General features: G+C 35.0%; 1 pseudogene; it reads left to right on the top strand.

Annotated features, from left to right (window-relative positions):
- Positions 1–18,373: 18,373 nt before the first annotated feature.
- Positions 18,374–18,622, top strand: LOC122801359 (annotated as a pseudogene).
- Positions 18,623–21,932: the final 3,310 nt, after the last annotated feature.

The raw sequence follows: 21,932 nt of genomic DNA, 5'->3' as shown, positions 1-21,932 counted from the left end.
GAGCAATATAGTAGCAGGTGATGGAAAATTACAGTACTGCCATCTGCAGCATTGGATTGTAATTGTTTAACTTCACATGGAATATGCACACTGCAACCAGTTGGTAAATCAATGCATACAGTTCTAAGCCATAAATGCGTTCAGCAAGGGAATGATTTGCATACCTACTCTCTGCATGGGGTGAAATGCTTAGGCAATGGGTTATAACAGTGTACAATGGTATGCTAAACTACAACTTACCAAGCCTACCCACTGGTGTTTATAAACTGCATTCATAATTTTTACTTCTGTGACAGTGACAACTCAATAGAGATATATTCTGGATCAATATTTCACAGTCACTCCTGAGCAGAAGTCATGTACCCTCCAATGGAAACCCAAGTAAAATTTAAACTATCAAAATGTGACACTGAAGAACTATGAGGCATGCATTTGATACCTGTGTATAAAATCACCGTATATCTGTTTCCCTTTAAGGATGCCTTCACACATTTTTTTATTTTATTTGGTTTTATATATTTCAAATTTGTCATTTGGTAACCAGGAAAGTCTGAATGAGCTAATGGCCCAGGGGAAAAGCTCCACAATAAATTCAAACACATTTAAACAACAGTTAATAAGTAATTATATACAAGGATGAAAAAACTCACAACAGATTAATCATTTTACAATAAATTGTTGAGTAATTAGATACAAGGAGAGAAAATGTCTCACAACAAATTACATATTTAAAAATGAATTGGGGAGATATGTTCCAAAAGCACACACAATACATTTAGCAATAGTTGATAAGTAACTATACACAATGGGAGAAGAGCTCCACAACAGATAAAACTCTTTATAACAGATTGAGGTTATATCTTATATACAAGGGGATAAGAACACCCATAACAGATTGAAATACATTTGCAAAACATTGCTAGGAGAGACTGTGATCAAGAATACAAAGGCTACTGCAAGTAGCAAGACACTTTGAAAAAGTGGGATAGCCTGTGTCAAGTAAAGTAATATATAGCTATCCAAAGTACTGACTATATTTCTAATAATATATGAAGGTGAGAAATAATAGAATATTCTGATGCCAAAAAATGGATTGCAATATTTGTATACTCAGTTACTCATTTTGCCCAAAGTTGCTATTTTTCTCTTAGGAATTTTATTAAGTATTATCTCATCAACAAATCGTGTTCAGGTGACATCAATTTTGCAGTTATAAAAAATAATAATTCCATTTCTCTAGTAAAATACACAGATTTGTAATTTTTGTGAAATGGCAATTCAGTAAGGAACTGTTCTTCACAAGTGCTACAAAGCCAAGCCTGAGCAGAATAATCCCACAATAAAAGCAAAGTATAATGCAACATAACAGACTGAGATAATGAAATAGTGCATGCCTATGTCAGTGAGACAGTTTCTAAGACACCAATGAAAAGTTCTTGCTAAGTCTTACAATTGCCCTTGCACAGCCCAACATACATTTTACCTAGGACTGCCATTATACCCTTAGAGATTTCAATGCAGCTCAGTCATAGTTTTATCAGCAACGCATTGTACTTCTCAACACAATTAATTAAATTAAATTGTGTTTAACTGTTTAGGGTTGAATTGCAGTCTTAGCTGCATTTTAACCTCAATGTCCTACTATAATTTTAAAAGAATGTTGTTAAGAACTCTCAAACAGGAATTTAAATATGGCCTTTTATACACAGGTATCCAATGCATGTTTCCATATGTCTTACACTGACATAGTCTGATAATTTGCATTATACTCTCTTTCCACTTGGGGTATATGACTTTCTTCAGGATACAGACTGCAGTACTAGTTCACAATATCTTGTTTGTGTTGTCATTACACAGATAGTAAAAATTGTACATATTACCTAAAAAAAAAGTTGTTTTTTTTTGTAACATGTCATGGCTCAAACACCATGCTTAAAGCAGATAAACTAGAATTATGAAATTCAGTGTTGAGCTGCACCAAAGTTCATAACTCATTCAAGCCCATACAGCCTTTTTGTATACTTCCATTTAACCCCCATAGCTTGTTATGGCATCCAGACCTTTCTTGGTTTTGACTTTTTAACTAAGTGACTTAACCAGTTTATAATAGACAGGATTAGAAAGGGCAAGGACTTATTCATAAAATGATACTAATAGTGTTAATCTAGGATGTCTGGCAGTAGAAATTTTGGATTATTTTATGCTTTTTAAGATGATTTTTCAGAAAATTATCTGAAATGCTAGGATGTGTGCAGGCCATAAGAGGTGCAACATTCCATACCAAATAGGTCTTTATGAGCTAAATGTAGAATAGAAGTCTGTGGTGCAGTCTGTATCCACAGTACAATGCAGACAATTGAGATGTCTTCTTTTATCAAATTTTCATAGATGTTTTATAATGATATCAGAAAAAAGGAAACTGATATAGGACCTTTTTACAAGTGTAGCATATAAAAGGGTTCACTGCTCTTTCACTATCAAAGACAACTATGAAGAACCAGTTCAAAATAAATATTTTCTAAATTGCAACTGCATCACACGTAGAAATTTAGTATATTTTACCAGAACTGTCTTTTTTTCTGAACCAAATTCTATGGTTTAAAACAATCAGAAAGGGTGGGTCAAATTCATTTTTGGACTAAATCAAAAGCCATAAAAGCAGAATAACATCTTTAGTTGCAGTTTGGTACTGAACACTTTCCAGCAGTTTTAAAGATATTTTTGTGACCAGTATGCATCTATTTACTACTTTAAAAATCAGTAATGTTGAGATTACTATAAACTTCACAAGTGCAACATCACATATTTGATCAGACAGAGCCCAACAGTATTATTAAGGCTGGAGATATTTCAAAATCTGAGTACTCAGGAAATGAGTGTGAATACTAGTCAGATCAAGGAAAGGGTATAAAGGTATTCAGATTTGCCTTTGTTGATAAATAGTAGATATATCATATTTATCTATGCAATAGATCTGACCTTGATATTTCAGCATTCCAGTTGTACATCATCCAGGGATATAAAGATGGTTTTAAAAAGGTGAAAATATATGATAAAAAATGAAAGAGGCAAAACTTTTTTCCAATAGTTTAACTAGCTCTTGAACTGTTAAGAAAAATGCAATTGTTAAACTGAAATTTACCCTAAGGCTATGGTTTACTTTTAATTTAAAAATATTAAAATAAAAATAGCTTTGAAGATTATAGGACATATTATGTTGCAAGTGTGTGTGTGTGTGTGTGTGTGTGTGTGTGTGTGTGTGTGTGTGTGTGTGTGTGTGTGTGTGTTATTACATTTGATAGTCTGTATAGCTTGAATAAGTTGATTCAAGTGCATGATCTCACAAATCTGCATAATGCATTTAGGTGATTTTGTTCTGTTAGTGGACTTTTGGCACATACATTTTGAATAATGCCAGAAGACAGTTTGTTTTCCTATTTATGGATAAATATTAGGCTACTGAGCACCTATTGATTGGGTATGTACATTGTTGGAAGTTGTAAGATGTTTAAGTGACCCAGATGACTTAGCATCTTGTGCATTGGAAGAACCAGGTTGAGGGCAGGAAATGCACAGCTTTTTGCCAGTGTGTTTGATTGGGGATAGGATTTTGTGGCTACCTGTTTGTTAGCAGTGCCTCTCCAGCAGTAGGCAGTGGTTAGTTCTGATAGACAGGCCACAGTTGTTGGATGGGAAATGCACATGTGCATCCAAGCTGGGCTTATAGAATCTCTTACAGGCACATGTAGGAGTATACATGTCCCTGTGTTGAAAGCATTGGTACTTTCCACCAGGAGTTAGGATTAAAGACTTTTAGTTAAAAACCTCCTTATGGCTACCTTGAGGATGAATGTGCCATTAATCATACTTGCCTTATCAGGGAGTGACTGGTGTCTGATGTCTATCTTCCTGAAGCGAAAAAATGGACACCAGAGCTCTTAATCCAGTAGGGAATGAATAAAAAAAAACTCCTTGGATCAATAGCTCAGTAGCAAAACATGACCAAATAACCAATTTTTTTATATATATATATAAAAACACAAGTTTATTAATACTTGTTAGCGCTTTCGAAGGGGTCCCTGTCCCAACTTCTTCAGACAAGTAATTTTTCAAAAAAACACATCTTATATGCTGACCAGGTAATTAATAAATCAATTAATCCAACCAATTACATTCTTAAAGGGAATGCAACTACCTAAATTCAAGCTAAAACATATATGGTTCCATTATTTAATTATATATTTATATACATCAAATGTGAACCATATTTCTCTCAACAATTAATACTGTCATAAACATTTTTTTTAATATGTATATTTTATAAAACTATACAAACTTATTAATTTTACATACCAATTACTAAATTATTAATATGACACAACGTGACTTAAAATTATGTAAATTATGATATCTGACAGCCTAGATAAACTTTTTAAAGTATATGTTTACCCGAACTTCATAACTTGTATAAATACAAAAATATTAAAATATTATTAAACCAAATTCATTATAACTGAATCATTAAACTAACATGTACTTTAGATAAATAGAAAATTCATGTTTATCTATCCAAGCGCTAAATGCTACTTATTATGTCACAAATTACAGCATACTTCTATTACTTAAAACAGAATGCTTGCTATATATATAAATGTATACATTCATTAAATTATCTGTTTAAAGCTTTTAGTTTCAAAACGCTTTTGATCGATCCATATTCATTTAAGCCTGGTGGTATGTATGCTGTGGTTCTAATCTGCCACATCAACTCACTCTCTTCCAACTTTAGTTGCCATGCCCCCTCCAGGTCAAATTTAATCTGCTGTATAACAGTGAATAAAAACTTATGGCCAGGATTTTCATTAACATGCCTAGCTAAAGCATTTAAGCTGTCACTTCTGTTAATACAGTATAGATGCTCATAAATTCTTTGCCTAAGTTTTCTCTCTGTTTTTCCAATGTAATATGATGTACACAGCTTACAAGTTGCAAGGTATACTACTGCTCTAGAGTCACAATTATATTTTCCATTAATTGTATATGTCTTACCCATAATTGAGCATCTATATGCATCTAATATGAGCATCTATACTGTATTAACAGAAGTGACAGCTTAAATGCTTTAGCTAGGCATGTTAATGAAAATCCTGGCCATAAGTTTTTATTCACTGTTATGCAGCAGATTAAATGTGACCAGGGGGGGGGGGGGGGGGGGCATGGCAACTAAAGTTGGAAGAGAGTGAGTTGATGTGGCAGATTAGAACCACAGCATACATACCACCAGGCTTAAATGAATATGGATCGATCAAAAGCATTTTGAAACTAAAAGCTTTAAACAGATAATTTAATGAATGTATACATTTATATATATAGCAAGCATTCTGTTTTAAGTAATAGAAGTATGCTGTAATTTATAACATAATAAGTAGCATTTAGCGCTTGGATAGATAAACATGAATTTTCTATTTATCTAAAGTACATGTTAGTTTAATGATTCAGATATAATGAATTTGGTTTAATAATATTTTAATATTTTTATATTTTTGTATTTATACAAGTTATGAAGTTCGGGTAAACATATACTTTAAAAAGTTTATCTAGGCTGTCAGATATCATCATTTACATAATTTTAAGTCACGTTATGTCATATTAATAATTTAGTAGTTGGTATGTAAAATTAATAAGTTTGTATAGTTTTATAAAATATACATATTAAAATATTTTTATGACAGTATTAATTGTTGAAAGAAATATGGTTCACATTTGATGTATATAAATATATAATTAAATAATGGAACCATATATGTTTTAGCTTGAATTTAGGTAGTTGCATTCCCTTTAAGAATGTAATTGGTTGGATAAATTGATTTATTAATTACCTGGTCAGCATATAAGATGTGTTTTTTTGAAAAATTACTTGTCTGAAGAAGTTGGGGCAGGGACCCCTTCGAAAGCACTTACAAGTATTAATAAACTTGTGTTTTTATATATATATATATATATATAAAAACATTGGTTATTTGGTCATGTTTTGCTACTGAGCTATTGATCCAAGGAGTTTTTTTTGGTTCGGAGTATCATATCTTACACTGTTTGCCAGTAGGGAATGAATGGCAGTGGCTTGACAGTCAGCAGGTGTAAGGGAAGAAAAAGCACTACAGAAAAATATCTAGCTAAATTAATATGTTTGAAAAATAGATGATTAGAGTAATAACTACCTAAATAGGTTTATTAGAAACTAACTGCAGTAAATGGACTACTGCCAGACATGCTAGGAATGTACAGTAGTTAAACAAGATAGGTATTACAAGCCTGCCTGCAACGCAAATGTATTCATATTTGAGTTTCGATGTAATGACAGCACTTCCTCTATACTAGGGTTTAGCACATATTGTTCCTTTAGTCTCTTAGGCAAGTGTGGGGGAATATCTGTATTTTTCAGAAATGCCATCATCTTGTGCCAAATTACCCACAACCCCAGCACAGATCTCTTTGAGATCCAAGCCAACATTAACAAATTCAATTATTGCTTCATTATTATCTACATATCCTCTTCAATGTCTCCCAAAGGTCATGGAAATTACCTCAGCACCACTGAGGGGTTAAATGTCAACTGAAATACCTTTAGGCTAGGGAATTTCAACTATCCAAGCATTAGCTGGCACACTTACACCTCTAAAAATGGATATACTCAGTGGTTCCTGGACTTTTTTAATGCCAATGCACTAGAGAAAATGATAAAACTACTCACTAGATGCTCTACTATCCCTGACTTGGGCCTTAGCAGCCTACCCCCTACTCATGCTCTATCCTGCATCTCCTCATTCCATGTTAAATCTAACACAGAAGATCTTTGGCTAACAAAGTTCGCAGATGACTGCAAACTAGGAGCCATAATCAAAACTCCTAATGATGTGGACATCCTACAAAAGGGCCTCACTGCGACAGATGCCTGGTGTCAAATCCATGGCCTCAGGCTCATTGCCAAAAAGTGCATTGTCATCCCTTTTTGTAAAAACTCTGTACCCATGAACTACCACATAGGCAGTAGTCTAAACACAGAAAGTGTGATAAGAGACCTTGGGACACAGGTGGACAGTAATCTCTCCTTTGATAATCACATCGCCTCAGTAGTCAGAAAATCCTTCTACATGGCACACCGCATCACAAAAGGTTTCTCATCTAGGAAAAAGGAGGTCATTGTTCCCCTCTACTCATCACTCATTAGACCCATTATAGAGTACAATGCCCCTTTTGGTATGTACCTCACAAAACATCTACAACAGCTGGAAAGCCGCAAAAATACCTCACAAAGAGGATTACCGGCCTCACACAGATGCCCTACGCAGACCATCTAAAAAAACTCTAGCTTTACTCTGTCACATATCACCTACTCAGAGGCAATCTCTGCCTAACATACAAAGCTATGTCAAACCCAGAGCTGTTGGACATGCTCCACTTAAAGAAATCCCAATCCCTCTGAGCTACATGCTCTAGAGACCTAAACCGTGTCATCACAATAAACAGAACATGCTGGAGGGATAGATTCCTGTCCCAGAGACTTCCCATACTCTGGAACAAACTACCTATCTATATCAAACAAAGTTCCTCAATAGCACTCTTCAAGAAAAATCTTGATGATTGGATGGGAGATAGGAAATTCACCCTGGGGATCACATCTGTGGCTCTGCTTGACAGGGGCACAGGAAAATAATTTTCTTGGGTGGCAAAAGCCAGGGAGCCTTTTTGGCTAGGCTTATATAGGCCCTAGGGCCAATAGCCTAGTACCTACCTATGAACCTATAATGATCTTGTTGAAATGATGAGTATCTATTAATAGCAGTCATGGTCTGAATGCTTCAAGAGAAAGTTGGGGGACTGCATGATGCTGGAATATTTTTGATTTGTTGCTGTTAGTCTCTTAGCAACTTAATACTTTGGATAATACATTTTTCTATTCAATCTTTTTGGCTATGATAACAGAAACCTTTGGCTAGTTATTCAACGAAACATGAATACAATACACTGGTTATGCTAACTTGCGGTTACAATAATACATTTGAGTTTATCAGAATTTGTGAATTGATTATGAGAGGATGTTCAATATTTAAAAAGATTATGTGCCCTTTAGAGACAGAAGGTATCAGGCTACTAACTGGAGGGTCAGATAACAAGTTACAACAATGTATTACGAGTGCATGTTATCCACAGTGATAAGTTTAAAACATGTTGCTGCTGTTTGGAAGAATGATGTGTGTGATGTGGATGGCCATGGGAATTGCCATGTGGAGTTTTATCATATAGCTGTTGAAAGGCATCAGGCCAGCTATTTGGCTTGTCTGTAAGCTACTCATGTTTTATTAGAATGCTTGAAGCAAGTGCAATGTTCAGGTTTAAGGGAAGAAAAGGTAGCTATTCCTGTTTTGCTGCTTTCAGGCAATCATATATGCACTCTTGAAGCTAAATTAAAACATTGTTAGCTATCTAACTGCTGTGGGAATACTCACACACTTCATACTAGAGTAAAGTAAAGGCATCTTATACGCTTTTAATGACACATTACATACATTTCTGGCAACATATTACAACTATAGTAGATAATATGGCTTGTTTAATGTCAGGAATAATTGTAAATTACTAACACCACTGTTTTAGTACTGAAAAAAGATAAGACCCTAGTATCAAGAAAATACTTTAAAGACCATATCCAGCTTAACTTCCTTTTTTATTGTTGGTTAGTTACCATCATCAAAATATTTATTTATTTAATATTTGTTGACCAGGAAAGGCTAACTAGGACAGAGCCTATTTGCAGTAGAGGCCTAGGGAGAAATGCTTCAAACGCATGTCTTTGGAATTTGGGAGGAAACCAGAGTACCTGGATACACCCATGTGAATGCAGGCAGGACATGCAGACTCAATACAGAATGTGCCTCAGCTGAGAATCGAACTGGAGAATCTCTTGCTGGAAGGCAACAACGTAAACTGCTGCGCCACTGTGGCACCCACTTGACTGGGCTTTAATGGTAATGGTAATGTTGTACCTAATGTTTTTGACCAATTAAGTGTAAAAAATGTGATTTAATGAAAATATCCTGAAGCAGTAGACAGAAATTATAATTTATAAGTAAGGCAAAATTCAGGCCGCTATGGTCTTTTCAAACTGACATCTTAAATGGTCACTTGAAAATAGTTTTGCAACTTTTAGTTCTCTTCAGAGAAACAAATATAAAAGCTATCAGAAACAAAATTATTTATGGTTGTTATGACTTCAGGCTTAAAAACAAGATAGTTTATTTGCATTATCTGTTGTGGAATAAAAATTATATGAAATCTTTATTTTTCCTTTTAAAATTCAAGATATATCTGCATTTTTTCCTTCAGGAATAGAAGACTAGTATAAGGATATTTTATACATACATACATACTAATATTTCAAACATGGGCATTAATGCCCTTCCAACTTCCCAATATGCCCTTCTAGCTTCCCAGTATACCAAAACACTTGTTCCCATAATAAGTGTCCAGGCTGTTCTTAAAAATATTTAAACTGGTACTTGTTTTAATGTAATTTGGTAGTCTGTTCTGTGCATCAACTACTCTGTCAGAAAACCAATTATCACACTTCTCATTCCTATAGAATCTCCTACATAGGTTGTCTGATGATTCTCTAGTACATTTTGATAACCCAAACATTCCCAGAGGTAGTTGTCCCTAAATGCCCTATATACCTGAATAAGATCTCCTCTTAGATATCTGTAAGAAACACTGTATATGTTTAGATATTTTAGTCTTCCACAATAACTTAAATTTTCACATCCATGGATGGCCTTGGTATATTTCCTCTGTACTCTTTCCAGTTTATTCATGCTTGTTTTCTTATAGGGTTTCCATATTGTTATTCCATACTCAAGTTTAGGTCTAATGTAACGAACAAACAATGACTTCATCACTTTTGATTTCCTAGACTTTATAAATCTTTTTATACAACCTATAGTTCTATAAGTATCATTAACCAATTGGTTGGCACAATTAGAAAAATTCATAGCTCACTCTACCCATATACCTAGGTTCTTAAATGAGTTAGTTTCAATCACTGTGTGCTGTATTAAATATTCACCTTTCAATTTATGAATCCAAATCTCATATGCTTAGTCTTTGATGTACTTACCTTCATATTATTCTCCTCTGCACAAATGGTCAATTTAGTCAAGTTATTTTGCAGACATGCCTTATCTGTAACACATGCAATAAGTTTAACCAATTTCAGGTCATCTGCATATAGACTGTAGAACACCTCAGATGAAAAGGTTAGGTCTGAAAAATACAATATAAACAAGTAAGGGCCTAGGACAGAGCCCTGTGGGACACACTGACTGTAACCAAGGATTTCACCTGTCCAGTTGCTGTATGATACTTGCCATGTCCTATTTGTAAGCCATGCAGCTATCCATCTTATCAAGAGTACGTCAATACCTAGTCGTACTAATTTATTGATCGTAATGGCTGAATGGGAACACAGATATGTCTTTGGAAACCGCAATGGTCAGTTCAAAATTGATTTTTACACCAGATTTTTGGACGACATTTTTATATTGACAGAAGGTTCAATTAATGATGTGGGGACTTTCATGGACTATCTCAATTCTAGCACATCTTTTTTTGAATTTTACATTTGTAGAGTCTGATTCTAGAATTTCTTATCTGGATGTAGACTTATACAAAGACATTTCTGCTGGTAGCTTTAAGGCCAAAATATTTCGTAAGAATTCCTATTCTAATACCATGTTACACTTTACTAGTGCCCACCCTGGGCACCAAAAAAGAGGGGTAGTCAAGGGGCAACTTGTGCGCACTGCTTGAATGGTAACTGATGATGAACCCTTTTTAGAAGAATGCGAGTTTATTAAGGGATTGTTTCTACACAGAGGTTACCCAGACAAGTTTATTCACGACCTGGTTACTGAGGTCCAGATTAAAAGGTATGGGGGTGTGTATAAACCTATTTTACAAAGCAGTTTGTTCACAAGTTGTCCACTAGAACATTCACCTCCAGTCATGCCTGAAGCCTTTGTAGACAACAAGAAAGTAGACACTTCTATTTCTTTTAATTATAGTGCTGAGACCCACTTAATTAAGGAGGTGTTTGTCAAGAACTGGAGTATTTTCCGGTGTGACGATGCCTTACAAGCCAGGTTTGGTACTTTGCCTAGTTTTATATACAGGAGGGGTGATAACCTCAAACGGATACTAGAAACAAAAAAGGACACTCGTGTTAGAGTAGAGGGCACTTTCAAATGTGAGAGTTGCAACATGTGTAGGCACATTGCCACTGGTTCGAGATTTAAAATTGCTGGGTCTTCTTTCTCCACTGTTAGTAGATTCAACTGTAAATCTCGATCGGTTGTTTATTTAGCTTGCTGCCAGTCTTGCCCAGCGTTTTATGTGGGCAAGACTAACAGAGGTTTTAACGAAAGAATCTATGAGCATTTATATTGTATTAGGAAAAATAAGTGTGAAAATGCTTTGGCGAAACATGTTAACGACCACCCTCAGCACAGTTTTACTTTTAGGGTTTTAGGACAGGTTCCCTTTGACATCATGGGGGGGTCCTTTCCAACTATTATTAGAGCGCCTAGAAGTGATTTGGCAGCTGAAACTCCGTTCATATAGACCTCCAGGTCTTAATGACAGAGTAAGTTTAGCTTGCATTTTGAAACTCAGAAGTATGCAGAGGTAACATTATTTTTTATTTTTATTTTTCATTTATGACTTATTTTTTATGTTTTACTTCTCATTTTTCGTTATTATATTGGTTCTGTTTATTATGTTTTGTTTTTCTTGTTTTTAAACATTTTATGTTTAGACACATTTTCATTGACAATTTTTTATTTTTATTTTACTTTGGTCAGTTGTTTGATTTCAAAACACAATCTGTAAAGATCTGTTTTTTGTATGTAGTAGCTCTTTAAGAAGCTTTGAGATCAGCTTTTTCCCACATATTGATGTCAGCGAGTTTTAACCAGTTGGTTGGTCCATTCAAATGTACCATGTGTTGTTAATTGTGTATTTAAGGAGTTTTTTTACATTTGTTACCTTTTGAAGTTTGTCTGAAGAAGTTCAGTTTTCTTGAACGAAAAGTGGATGTTAATAAAACACTTAATATCGGACTCTTTGCTGCTGGTTCTGCTGACGTGGATTTTGTTTCATTCAATATTACCTTTTCCATTATTTTTCCACAACATGAAAGTAGACTTAAGGGTCTATATGACTCTGATTTTGTCCTACTCCCCTTGCCCTTAAAGACAGGCTTAATAAGCACGTCTCCAATCTTGAGGACTCTCCCCATATTTATATGGGTTTACATGCATTTGGTCACATGACCAAAGGTCGATCCATCAGAATTCTGAACCTGTATGTCGAATCTCATATCCACGAATGCTCATAATGTCACGCACAATGTTGAATTCACAATTCCCGATCACACAACCACCGCAACAAGTGCTACCATGGGTTAAGAGGGGGGTATAGTAACCTGGCCAGTGTTCGGTAATCACGGGTTCGACATCTGCAGCTTCACCATTCCGCAATCCTGGGGTTCTGCATTCGACATGTTCATGGTCGTACATCAGCCATTTGTGCAAATGCATGTATACCATTTATATGACCTAGTGAATTATGCATATAATGGTACTGTAAGTTCTTGCTGAAGTGTTCTCAGTTTATTGTTACTAATTCTGACTCCTCCCTAGGCTTTGTTTGGATCCAGTTTGTGCGGTTCCTTTTTCAATATAATCTAATCTGATTCCTGTATCTGGAGTTAACTGGATGTCACTTGGACAACTTATCACCCCTTTTATGGAGCCAAACTGTTTTGCATAATATTTTGTAAATATATCTATAATCTGTTGTGCCTGAGAATAAATTTTAGAATCTGCTCACAGTTTATCAGTTTGTGTGTCTTTACTCCTTACACATCTTATGTGTCTATAAAAAGGTTCCCTGTTATGCTCTATATCTTTATATAAATTGTCTTCAAATGTTTCTTGACCTTATCTCACACATTGCTTAATCTGTTTTGTCCAGCTTCTTTATTTCAGTTTTCAAAGTTGTAGTTTGACCTCTCTTCCATTTCTTATATTTTTTGTCTCTTACCTTTATCAAATATCTTGTTCTTATGGAAATATATCCACCTGATGTTAAACATTTTTTGATTTTTTTGCACTCAAACAATTTCTCTTTTAAAACTTTCCACACTCCATCTGTTTTTCCACTGAACGCCTCACTCCAGTTAGTTTTACACAGTGACTGTTTCGTTTCCATATAATCTATAATTAACCTTCTGTTCATTGTCTTAGATTTCAGATTGGCAGAATTATCTAGCAACAAATTAACCTTTATAACCCCATGATCACTGCACATCAGTGGTGGTAAAACAGGACTTGAAGTTACAGTAATTTCTCTGGCAACACAAACAATGTCTAGTATGTTCCGTCCCCTGGTAGTTGTTTTACAATCTGAAGCAATTGTTATTCATGAATATACGCTGTGAATAATTTCCTTACTAACATTGTTGAATCAATATTATTCCAGTCTGTTTCTGGAAAATTTAAGTTCCCAGCTAATATTATTCTTCCCTCCTGTGTTTCATGCAAGAAAGTACAAATTCCTCTTCACTTGACCTTGGCAGTCTATACACTCCAACAATTGTTGTATGTTCCAGGGTTGTCTTTATTGTCACAGTTACACAGTCTGTAGTATTGGTATTATCATTGAACATGTAATAATCACAGGTCTCATAGCTATCTTTAATCCTTATGATAACACCTCCACCTGACTTTTTGTTAGAATGTCTGTTAGAGTAAAAACATTTATAACCTGACAGAACTGGTTTCCAATCATTTTCCTTAACCATGTTTCACAAATAATAATATGCATCAATCTTTTGGGACTGTAGCAAATTTTCCAATTAAAAAAACTTTATTATTAATGCTCCTAGTATTAACAACCATCAGAGATGCATCGAATTTTGCTGTCTGTGAACTGTTAAATTTTCGATCTGACAAAAACCCTGCCTAGTGTTTGTCAAATACTGCAAAATATCTTCCCTGATCTTGACAAATGCACACCATCCTGTCTGAATGCGTGTGCCCAAAACTAGGCTTAGATGCTCTACACGTTTCCATTTTTTAAAACAGGACATTTTTTCCATGTAGGTATTTACCCAAAAAATATTTTCATTCACAGGGACCTGACAATTCTTTCTATAGGTGATTTCTGAAAAATTATCAGTTTATCAGTAATTATGTCAGCAATATTTCCTGAAACATTTTTGTGAAAATGTCAAACAATTTTAGGGAGACTGGTATGTCAATATGGGGCAACAAGATAGTGAAAAAGGGTCAATAATTTGGGGATAATCCTCTGGAAGTGGTTAATAGTGAAATGGTTAAGTTATCAGGTCATTGGGCAACATGATTTTTTTTTATTTCAAAGTAGAAAATTATAAAGAATTGTAGAGTTCATAGACAGAAGACATGCAAAGATGACCACCAAGACATTTTAGTACTACTAGCCACTTAGAATCAGAGTTTAAACAGAAAAAAAACTCAATTACATTATAAATATTATGTACTTTCTTTACCAGATGTAATGTTTCACAATGTGCTATAGAACAAGGACAGCCATTTTTAAGCAAATCAAGAATTTACAATGAAAAGAGAAAAGTTACCCCTTCCTTTCACCAACATTCGTAAATCGAAAGTAGTCTTTAATTGACCATATTTTGCTATTAATGCTTTTAAAAGCAAATTCAGCAATGCATGAATTCTTAAATGTATTAGGAAACAGGTAGAGTATGGTGCCAGAATTCAGCTGACTGATAGATAGTACAGACTTAGTTAAGCAGAATTATTTTAAATTTCTTTGGGAAGCAACAAGGAGTGAACTGAGCGTACCTCTCAACTGTACAGATTTTCATACAATGTTCAGACGTTTGCCCCATGTTTTTGGTTTGTTTTTCATAAAATTGTGGTTTTTCTGGCAAATTAGTGGTAAATCATTAAAGTTAGAAAATAATGACAGACATTTGAGTTTCAGACTTCATAACCTTCAGACAATTCATGCTAATGCAGAACCCATTATTTTATCACCTTTCTAAGTTGGTAAGAGCAATAATTAAAAATTGTCCCTATTTTGGGGCCTTTGTCCCACTTTTACTTATGTGTCCAGCTTTCTTGCTCTAAGAATTTGAGATACATAGAACTGGGACATGTCATTAAGTTATTGCAACATAGAGAACTTTATTTTAGAGAAAGGCTGATTTGTGAAAACTAAACAATTAAGTAGGAGGGAGTATTACACAGCTGGCAGAAGTATGAACATTTTTGAGGTTAGTCTTGATAACAGTTATTGTATTTGACAGTGCCTGTTGAGAAGTGCATAAATCATAGGCTAAATCAGTGAGAATATGTAATAATATAGAGCAGAAGGACACAAAGTATTGATGAATGAATGAAGGAGGTAGGAAAGGTATAGGTTTTAAGCTTTTCACATCTATAGCGGATGATAATCAGTTAATCTATGACAGGAAGAGGGAGGGACAGAGACAAAAAGAGAAGGTCAAAAATAACACTTCAATTACCTGTTTTGCTATGACTATTAGTAAAAGCTGATAAAATTAGGCATTGTGTATTAGCATACATTTTCTGAAACAAAAGACATCTAAAACTTTAATAGCTGTCATTATTTATTATTCTAACCAACCACCTTTTTATAAAGAATCAGCAATTTTAGGAGAGACAAAACTGTGAGCAAAAAATCAGGGACATCCACAGCAATTAGCAACACTTGAGAGGTACAGTTCATTTTGCTTCGATTAGTATGACAATGTAAGATATTTTAAAACTTTGAAAGCTGTTACTAGGTTTCTTGTGCATTTCTTGGGCTATTGCAATGTGGCAGACTAAGATTTCCTTAGTTATAACAGCAATGATCATATGCAAGGGCCTTGTTGTAATAAACTTGCTATAGTGAGGTTCTTACATATGAACTTTACTATAATAGTTATTTACCTTCTGATTGTGAAGTATATTTAGTTTCCTCTGCGTGTTACAATAATCTTAAAATGAGATAAAACTAATATGGGGAATTGAAAGAAAAGGTAAAGAGGAAGGGATAAAATGATTGAAAGTCTGGACTTGAGCAAAAGTTGGAGTATACATGTTGATGTAGTATGATGCTGACACTTTGTCTGACACCTTTACTGCCACGAAAGAAAGAGCAATAGACCTCACCTGTTGATGACTAATGGGCCGGGGTGCTTAAATGACTAAAATACCTACAGAGAATACCCAAAGCTATCATTTACTGGCACTATGTAGTTAAAGAATTGAAAATTGAGGAATGCAATTGCATATCACATAGCTTGAGTAGAAGCTGGCAAGAAAAACATAAACAAATCACTCAACTGAGACATGAACAAATACAGTTAAGAATGTACTAGAATAGATGAGTTAAAGAACTCTGATAAGTGACAGAGAGGTGGGTAAGTACTTCATAGTTTCATAGGGTCTTAAGTAGATACTAGGCAAGTAATCATTAAGGCCATATAGGAGCCTAGCTTAATAAGTCAATGTACTCCATCCTTAGGTTTGCTATACTTCATTTGTGCTTCCTAGGTTTTCAGCATGGTCTTCAAAGTTTATCCCATAGGAAATTTTAAGAAGGCCCATCTAATTATTGAACTTAAAAGTTGGTAGGGTACTACTTTGCTGGTATTATAAAATGTCTGCTAGAGTGATAGAAGAAAGACTATGGGTCTTGAAATTTGATGTTGACTTGAGAATCAGGTGTAGATGGGATAATTACAAGCACTTCAGGTAGGATAGATGAGAGGTAAGTGGGAATTATCCAAATTAATAGAAATATTGGGTTAGGATATGGAGGGCAACAGGAAGAAGAATAAGCAAAAAAGTTGATTTAAACTTGGTGTTATAGTATTGTAAGTAGTTGACGATTTAATGCAGTTGCTATATTTTTATATGACACAAAAGCAGAATATGGTAAAAAGCTGAACTTGAATTTTATTGATTATTAACATCTAAAATGGAAATTAGTTGAGAAATCAAATAATTCACAAAAAAGCAAAATTCTATTACGGGAAGTTCACTGCCTGGCTTCACGGTGAAGAGAGGTGGAGTCCTGATTGTGACCTGGGGAACTGGAGTTTTGTCAGTGGCCCTGGAATTGGAGGAAACAGGTAGGAAGGGGAGAGTGATCAGGCATGGTCTGCTTGCCTCCACTAGGGGAAAGTTGGGTATATGTGCATTTGAAGGCACACAGTGCAATGGGCTCACTGTAGTAGAGACTGGAGTGACCCCTGCTCATTTCAAGGGGAGAGATGGTCATGATTGCTTAAAGGAAAAAAATTATTGTAAAACTGAGGGGATACTGTCTGCAAACAGCCTATTGTATATCTACTTACAGCGCCTCTTGGGTGTGCATGTGCTTTGTGCCAGGTGAAAAACAGAAAAACTTCAAATCACTCATAATGGCAGCTTCTGTGATATACATTGTATACTCTTGGCACTGTCCTAGTGTTGGGAACAAATGGCCTGATAGACTGATAGAAGGCCTGATGTAAGCATCAGGATATATATGCATATATATATATATATATATATATATATATATATATATACGTACTGTATGTGTGTGTGTATGTGTGTGTGTGTGTGTGTGTGTGTGTGTGTGTGTATGTGTGTGTTACAGGGAATTCTATGAGGCAATAAGTTGTGTAATGGTATGCCTCAGAGTAAATTGCAAAATAAAAGGAGTATTAGGGTAAATAATATTCTGGCATGTATTCATAAAAATGGGTATATATCAAGGAGGAAGACCTGGGCAAGTTTGATAGAACGCAATGGTTATAGCCAATGCCAAACAGAAACTGGAGCAAATATGTGTAAATAAAATTAAATGGTTGTAATTTCCTAGCTATAAACTATAAGAGTGTTTGGGGTGAGTGAGAACTTGCGGAAGGTAAAGTAAAAACCCATCTCAACATCGCATGGAATAATCATTTTTCAGACATATGCCAGAAGAATGTTGCAAGTACATACTCTGCAGCTGTACAACTGTGTGTCTGAGAAAAAAGAAGTTCAAGGTAGCATTAAGCAAGTTCAGAATAATTCAGGTTATGTTGCACAGCACCGGAGTAGATTGTTTGAAGGTATTTTTACTATATACACTGGCTCAATGAAGAGTAACAATTTCATTTAAATATAGTCAACAGGGACATTGTGAAGGTTCTGCCTTTTGGCGCAGTTTATTCTAGAGTTCGGGTTTTACTGTTGCTTAATTTTTACTCAGAATGTTCAGGTAAATGGTCTCCCAAGTGAAGAAGCATCCCAGCTTGATTCCACTGTTCATCTTCTTTGGATGTGGAGCAACTCGTGCAGCATTGTATACTATGCAGCTGGCCATGTTTAACCCTGATGTTTGCTGGGACAAAAATAAGAATTCTGAGCCCTGGAACAAGCTGGGTCCTAACTAGCAGTATAAGTTTTTTGCAGTTAACACTGATTACAGCAACCTGAAGAAGGATCGCCCTGACTTTTAAGTATTTTAAATTGTCCTTCAGTGCCACACAAAGGTCTTCCAGGAGTAAGCCGCAGAGAGTAATGGCCATTGTTTCTCCGGTTAAGCTAGCTGTACAGTTCCTATGAATTTCTTTGTTGGACATTGTTTAGATTTTTCATTACAATTACAATTCAATCTGAATCTAGCCACAAATCCTGTTAAGTGAGCTGCACACACCTGTGAATTTTATTTTACATTATTTTCAGTACCCCAAATTAAATGTTTAACAAACTAAATAAATAAATAAACAAAAATAAAAGAAATGTGCTGCATGGTGTGTTGCTTTCAATAAAGTATTTGGCCCGCTACTGTGCCACTGGTGCTTCTGATTTTTGGCAGGGCACTTCCAAAGTGCCTTAGTTTTCTTTAGGCACTAATCTTCATTTTGTTTTGGTTTTGGAGATAGCCAACAGGTATGACTTGAGTACCTTACTAATAGTATACTAATAGTGTTTTACTTGTATGTCAAAAAAGAGTACACATATGCATTTTGCTTCACAGCCAAAGGAAAAAAATATTGACTCTCCAGTTGGGCTATAAAGCTACAACTAACACTTTTTGCTGATTCAGCATATAATTCCATGAAAAAACTTATAGGCCATTGCATTCATCTGACAGTGCATCTTAAGTAAGGCTGAGAGTGTGACTTTTGTTTAATGAGCAGTACTTTTCTGAAATCCTAGAATTATTCACCATGCAGCAAACAGGTTTCCATTTGTTCAGAGTTATTCCAGTTGGTTACTGTGAGCCCATACAACACCTATCAGCCTGAATCTGCAAGCAGTGGCTAGATACTCACGTGAGAACTGAGGTGGGGTAAGTATCACCTGTTACCCTTGCAGAGCCCTACTGCACCTAAATGTAATGCCTGACTAGTTAGCTTCACTGTGAAACAGAACCTAAAGAATTAGACCAATATTGGGTAAATTGCAACGTTTTAATATCACAATTCTGCAAATTCATCAGAAAGAAGTTGTAAGTCTTCCATTATTCATCATTATAATGGGATCATCATGCTAGAAATTTCCTCTGATTGCATTCTACCATTGTAATCTGATCTCAAAAGACAGAAGGTCTGCTCATTTTAAAGATTATGTTTATACAGAGACAACTTTGTATATTTCTTTACAGGTCGTTTAACTGTGAAAAGAAGTACAATTGTATAAAAGTATAAATTTTCTTTACACTGTGTTTTACTTGTATTCTGCCTTTAATTCAAATTTAAACTAGGAGAGTGACCACAGTTGTGTCTCTTGTGAGTCACACAGAAATTAAAATTTTCTCCACTGTCCCAGCCTGGTTCTGTTGTGTTTTTAAATGTAACTGTCTTTCTAGCTGCCTGCCCTTTAGGTTAATTTGACCACATATCTCCTTCCACCCCCCTCTTTCATTGGCTATTGTGACTAAGCACAAACTTATAATTTTGTGAAACCACTCCCCTTTAACTATTTAAATTTATTAGCTATCCTACTGTAAAACTACTCCCCTTCAGCTATTTAAATTTACTGGCCATCGCACTGTTTCCGCAGAATCAGAATACAAAGTGCTCAGCCCTTCTAGTCTATCTTGCTGTTTTAAATGTAGTGGCTATTCGCTTAGATAGCTAAATATTAAGTTACCTCCTATTTCATATCTAACTGCTTACTGCACACTGCAGCTCTTAAGATGTTAACCCATTTTTCCCATCTTACCTTTAAAATATGCAACATCTACTCCAAGACCACCAATTACTGGAGAGCCCAGATTCTGCCTCTTAGTATTGATCTTGGTATTAGTGCTTTTGTTTTTCTCCTGGCAAAAGAAGAAGCATAAGAACATTATTTCCAGGGACTTCTGATCACTGGAAAGCCTAATAACTGCTTCATAGGTGCCAGTTTGGAATTGGTGCTTATATTTTGCTCCTGGTGAGAGAAGGAACATAGTGCATAGATTGCTGACTCTTTCTGGTTGAAGTGATGGTCTGTGCTTGCTCCAATGCATACGGGCTGCTAGAATGGTTTCAGAGAAGGATGAATTGTACAAGGAATTCACCACACTACAGGAACTGTTCAGACAAAGAGGCTACCCTCCCGTTATGATGGAAGAAGTAGTTTCATATGTTACTAGTCAATGGGGTACCAAATATAAACCATTATTGGGATCAGGAGACATTCAAAACAGTCCCATTCTTCAAGATTATGGAGTCAATCCTAGTTTTAAACGAGCTTGTATTATACCGTATTGCTTAGGTGCAGATAACATTAAAAGAATTATTTTCCAATTCTGGCACTTGATTAGCAACGATCAAGCCCTAGTAAAAGTATTAGGTACAAAACCGAAATTTGTGTATAGAATGGGATGTAATATGAAAAGACTTTTGGAACAACATCACTCAGTTAAAAGAGGGCACCAGACTAACATTAGAAAGACCACCAATAGGAAATGTGGATGTTGCAATTTTTGCAAATATATGTCAAGTGAAGACAAAATACATTTGAATAATGGACATAAAAGCACCATATTTTGTCAATCTGGAAATTGTAACACTAAGCAGGTTATATATCTGGCCAAATGTGAAAGGTGTCCAGCGTTCTATGTGGGTAGAACCGAACGTTACTTGAAAAAACGTATATATGACCACATGTACAGTATTAGGCGTAAGGACACAAACAACGCTTTATATAGACATATAGAGGCAATGGAAGTAACACATACATTCAAATTTAGTATTTTAGAAACAGTCCGAAACGACCCTAGAGGGGGCGATCTGAAAAGCCTTATAGCTTTTAGAGAAACTTGGTGGCAAATATATCTTGATGCCACGAACCCCCCCCCCCGGACTTAATGAGTGTATTTCCATTAAGTCATTACTGATGTGATACACATATGAAGGTGTTTGTAGCATTTCAAAGGTATTGCTACTTTTAATGGAACGCTTCATTTTTCTAGAAATATATTATGCCTGTGAAATGCATTATTCTATCTATGTTATGAAATTTATGAATTTTTATGAATGTTTATGAATTATTATATATCCTACATCCGTAAGAAACACTAAACCCCTAGTAGTTATTGTATCCCCATTAAGTCTCCCTTGTTTAGACGGAATCATTGGATAAACCAATGGTCATTACAAGTATACATTTTTCACAATACTTTTAAAAAATCTGTTATAATAATTATTAAAAAATTTTTTTTGAAAAAAATTTATTTCCTTGATAATTCTTCAATTAATTTTCCACATATGTTATAACATTACTATTTTAACAGAATTTTTTCACATAATTTTCATTTTAATAGTATAAAATCAT

Source organism: Protopterus annectens, chromosome 4.part1, assembly GCF_019279795.1.
Source record: "Protopterus annectens isolate FY-2018-M chromosome 4.part1, PAN1.0, whole genome shotgun sequence".
NCBI lineage: Eukaryota > Metazoa > Chordata > Ceratodontiformes > Protopteridae > Protopterus > Protopterus annectens.
The sequence above is the reverse complement of the archived record's forward strand: the minus strand, read 5'-3'. Positions and strand labels throughout refer to the sequence as shown.